Source organism: Austrofundulus limnaeus, unplaced genomic scaffold (assembly GCF_001266775.1).
Source record: "Austrofundulus limnaeus strain Quisiro unplaced genomic scaffold, Austrofundulus_limnaeus-1.0 Scaffold399, whole genome shotgun sequence".
Taxonomy (NCBI): domain Eukaryota; kingdom Metazoa; phylum Chordata; class Actinopteri; order Cyprinodontiformes; family Rivulidae; genus Austrofundulus; species Austrofundulus limnaeus.
Genome location: NW_013952801.1, coordinates 255976 through 261578, shown reverse-complemented (window position 1 = coordinate 261578; position 5603 = coordinate 255976).

Genomic DNA, 5603 nt, shown 5'->3' with positions numbered 1-5603 from the left:
CTTTTAAGCTTTTTTGTTAAATAATTGACTCTAGAGCGCATATTTTTTGTCCATTAAAAAACTATTACAGAAAATTTTACAATATTAAAGAACTGTTCTTGTTAATTTGATGAAAACATTTTAAATTTCCAGAGCACTCACATCAGAATAACTTATAGATTAATCGAAAAAATAATTGTTAGATTAATCGATTAGAAAATAATCGTTTGGTACAGCACTAGATAAAATCCACGACCACTTAATGTTATTCTGTAGATTATCAGTCATCCAGGACATGGAAAATTAAAAGAAAAAAGATGAAGCAACTGGACTTCTGATCTGTAGCTGAAGATGTGGCGCTACTGGATTTAAACAAGCATGACTCGAGTTTAGTGAATCGATCAGACATGAACGTTCAGACTGAGGTCGTTTTGAAATTCATCAGATTAGGGCCTAAAATCACTATCACGATATATTGACCAGTTTACCTCAATAACGATAAATGCACGATAACTCTTAACACACACACACACACACACACACAAGCACGCACACGCACCTCCTCTTTGAAGTTTCATTGTTTGTGTATCTAAAACCATCAGTTTGTTCTTATTTCCTGCAGTTAAGCTAATTAAGACTTTTATGTTTTTCATATGGATCTACAACGGTCATGTGACCAAACAGACAAAACTTACAGTCAATTCTGAGACATTTTTACACATCGTAAGCTTTATTGTCACGCCTAAACAATAAAATAACAATAGTTTTGTTTCAGTACACATTACCATATACATACACATACCACATAACCAGAGACTAAAGATTTTAAATAAATCACTGAAACCCTAAAACTTAATAAATGTTAACACTTCTCATCTTACAACTTTTAAAGAAACTGGTTGAAACTTTAGGAAATGTGATCATGATCACTGTCATTTGTCATGTAATATGTCATTTATTACAGTTTTTACCAAGCTGTTTTTATTTTATTATTAAGTCATATTTTCCTCTGGGTAATAACACAGATGATGGTTCATTTATTACGAGAAAAAAGAGTAGATTTAATGTAAATGTATTTCAGTCCCTTCAGGCGTTTGTTGTTTTTATATCCAAACTCTTGACAAACTGCAGCACAGCTGCTTCTTCTGTTCCTCAGGATCATCTGTGATTTCTCCTCTTTTCTTATTCTTTACGGCAGTGTATTTCTGCACAGCTAACTCAGCCTAATGTAGCTGATAAATTTATAAAGCTGCTGTAATAGAGCTTTACATCTGCAGCAAATCTCCCAACGTCCCCTCCTGTTTGTACACTCATCACTCTCATTTATTTATTTATTTATTTATTTATTTATTTATTTATTTATTTATTTATTTATTTATTTATTTATTTATTTATTTATTTATTTATTTATTTATTGTTTATTTCTCTTCTCCATGTTGTACTGTTATTACAAACAAATCTGGGTGTATGACTACAGAACATTATGTCTGTTTAAAGAATAAAAGCAGAGGCTGGGTTTGTTTTTACTAAACGATTCAGTAAAAATAAATAAATTCAAAAGACTGTAACTGTTCATGTGTTGCAGACAATAATAAACAAAAAAGACCACAATAATAATAATAATAATAATAATAATAATAATAATAATAATAATAATAATAATAATAATAATAAGACCCTATTAGAACTGATGGAAATGTGAATGTTGATGCAACTTCATAATATGTCCATGAATAAAATTTTAAATATCAGCAGTTATTAAGAAGAATGAAGGTTTAGTTTTATCAAAGTGTATTTGATCCATATTTCATAAACATTTAAATTCATTCATGTGAAATATTTATATCAGTGAAACAAATAAAGAGCTTCAGGCAACATTTGCATCACCTCAGTGTTTCTGTCCTGCTGGACGGATCACATAAAGAGGTCAGACTTGGCCCACCTCAGTGCAGCGGACCTCATTAGATAATGGAGCGATCGATGTGACGGAGCTAAAATCTCTTCACTCCAATCTAAAACACACAGCAGGTTCTTCCCTCAGACAGCAGCACTCAGTGTCTGAAACCTTAGTTAGATTTTAGAGCGTGAATGCTGATTCAGCAAACTTTGGGCTATTTCAGCTCCGAACATATCAAACTGAGTGCAGTGACTTTTGGTTTTTATTATTAATAAAATTACATAAATATCTTTATATTTTTGTTATAATTCAGCATGCAGTTTTGTTTTCTTTTGCTACTTTAAGCTTTTATCTATCATTCCTCTACTTTTAGATCTTAGCTAAACTTTTGCTACCTTTAGCTTTTTTTTCTGCCATTCTGTTATTAGGTTTAAGCTAGCCTTTTACTACTTTAGGCATGTTGCTATGGTTTTTCTACTTTTTACTTACACTTTAAGACTTTAGTTAGTCTTTTGCAACTTTTAGCTTCCAAGCAGCCTCTAGCTTTTATCTACCATTCTGCTTTTTTTAGGTTTAAGCCAACTTTTTGCTACTTTGGGCATGTTGCTATTTTTTTACTACTTTTTATTTACACTTTGATACTTTAGTTAATCTTTTACTTTTAGCTTCTAGGTAGCCTCTAGCTTTTAGTAAGTAGGTAAGTAAAGTTTTATTTAAATAGCGCCTTTCATAGAAATATATTCACAAGGTCCTGTACAATCAGGGTGGTGGTGGGGGGCTGTTAAAAAACACCCATTCAAGAAGACACACATGACAAACATGGGGGAACAGGTGAACCAGTCATGCAGCAACAGAGTTGTGCTACCTTTAATAGCTAAAAATAAACAAAAGGAAAGTTGAGTTTAAACAACTCGCAAGAGAGAAAGCCATCTTGGGCAGGGGCGTGGCTCAGGTTAGATAACACATAAAGAGAAAGTAAGATGGGGCGGGTTCAGAGGAGTACGTGACATTGAGGGAGGAGATCTATGCTAGGACCCAACCCTGGCTCCCTCCCGAGTCTAGAGTCACATGATGTTATTGTCTCTGCTCAGTTTACCAGAGTTCAGAGTTCCCTCCTCCTCAGGCATTGGGTTCCGGGACCGGGTCCAACACAGGTGATGAGGGAGGGAGAGATTTAAGCCTTTGTTGACATTCCATCCTAGGGAGATTGAGATAAACACTGCCATCAAGGCCATGCCGCTGGGAGCCAATAGATAAATCCAATTGTTTTGGAACAAAGCAGCCTTGAATTCCCTGCTGCTTTTAAAATGTCTTAACTGCATCTCTGAAGTGGCAAAAAAAAACAATCAGCCAAATTTGGGGTATGCCTTGCCTCTCACCATCTGAAGCGTCACCCAGATGTAATCCTTACTTGCCGGAGGCTTGCTCCTGAGCTGCGATCCTCGTCAGAATCACATACAGTTTGCATACTATTTCCCGCAGCTGCAGAGTCTGTGTGCTACCAGCCTGGCAGAATCTTTCAAGTGCGCCCGAGAGCTCCTCAAAAGCCCGAACCACTGTCAGGGTCACTTTCACTTTTCTATGAACCTGGAGCACTCCTCTGCCGATCAGTAGGAATCCAATTATCATAAATACTAATATATAGATAGATCTTCCATGTCTTCGATGGAAAGTGGTGCTGGCATACCAGATTCCAGCCACAGGAATCACTGACACGTACATCAGCAACCGTTCTACCCAGACAGCCACATTCCCCTCGTTCCAAGTGTGGAAAAAATAGTGTCACTTGCATTCAGAGACCAGTTGACCAAATCCATAATTCCTTTAGTTTTGGATGGGTCAAAAAAGAGCTTGAAGAACCAAAAAGCAGCAAAGCAGGGTGGGGGTGCAGGAGAGAGCGAAAGCACGTCCTGCTCCTCTGAAGGCCAAGCAGAAAAAGCTGTTATGCTATTTTTAGGTTTAAGCTAATCTTTTGCTACCTTTAGCTTTTGTCTGCCATTCTGTTTTTATTTATTTATTTATTTATTTATTTATTTATTTATTTATTTATTATTTTTTTAGGTACAAGCTAGCCTTTTACAACCTTTAACTTTTGGGCATGTGGTTTGCTACTTTTATCTTAAAGCTAACTTTTTGATCCTTTAAGCTAGCCAGTCTTACCAGTTTTAGCTACCTTTTGGCTTCCTAAACGTGTTTAAATTTTTCTATTTAGTTACGATAAAAGATGTTTTTGGATTATTGGGAAAAAAAAGACTCGTTCACAGAAAAATAGCATCGTAGTTAGAAAATCTGCCTATTGTTTAACAAGCTGTGTAATAAATGATCCTCTCACTGTGCAACAAGTAAAAGTATTGCTGCTGTCAGATTTGTTGTTAATATATTCATCACGTGCAGCTGACGCGCTCGTGCACAGCCGGTTTCTCCTCTTCGCTCAGAGGCCAACACAGTTTTAATGAAACTACAGACAACGGTGCAATTACTCCTGCTTCAGCATTCATCCCCGTTTTATACTTTTAAAAAAAAGCAGCTTTATTTGACAATCAGTGAGATAAATGACGTGTCAGTCTTTACACTGATAGAGCCACAGATGGAACTATATTGCTGCTGTCATTTCAGGCCTGTTGATGTATTGCTGTTGTCAGATGAAAAGCAGAAATCTGCAGAAAAACAAAACAAAACACAGACACTCATCTGCCTCCAGGTAACAAAAGAATGGACAAATCTGTTCAGTATTACTGCACAACCTGGGAAAGATAAAATTAGAACCAAAGACGTGAAAATCTTAGAGTTTTTCAGGTCAATTAAGTCAGTTTTCAACTTCTATGAAACATCTTGAGCTAAAAGAATTAACGCTGCAGGATTCTCTTTAAAATCTTATAGAGACACTGATTTAACGGTGCTGCTGGTAGAATCTGAAGCTCTCTGATCCATCAGCCGTTTCTTATTTTTGTTTGTCCTTCTGAAAGTTTGAACCTAAAGCTGCTTACGTCTCTCCTGACAGTTATTTGGTTTCTTTGCCTCTGTGTGTTTCTGACTTTGTTACAAAGAAGCCAGTTAGTTGTGTGTCCTGCTGCTGCTTCCATAAGGCGAGCCGGTGACCCGGTAAAAGTCCTTGATGCAGAAACACTTACATATGTCGAATGATACAGATCATTAACCAGCTGCTGGAAAAAAGCTTTAATAGCTGCTGACATAATATACAGCATGGAGCTGTCTGAACCCTGACTTTACAACTTTGTAGCGGTTTCCTACCTCATTTTATGATTGCTGATGAACATAACTTGTTATGAMTTTTGGGAAAAGAGTCAGATATATTTTGCAGACTTCTGTTAAGGAACTTGCAGGATCCTTTCCTCAAATTAACATATCAACTGGTATGGCGCCTTAGAAGAACATGAAAGGGTTGCATTCATATCCTCCAACCAACCCCCAGAAGGACAATCTATTTACATTTCTTCAAAGGAAGGAAAGGTGTCATAACATTCCTTTAAGAACCTTCCAGCAGGACTGAGGATCCCGCATTCTTCATTAAAATATAAAAAAAAGAGGAAAACCACTGTGTTCTTATCCCACTAAGAACTGTTCCAATTGTGTGTTTTATTGATGAAGATGTTTCTTTAGACTGTGTGATTTCATGAATTAATCTTAGGAAACCTTATGATGAAAAGCAGATGTTTTCCCTTTTAATTAGATGCAAGATAGTTAAGACTGAACCACTCCCATTCTT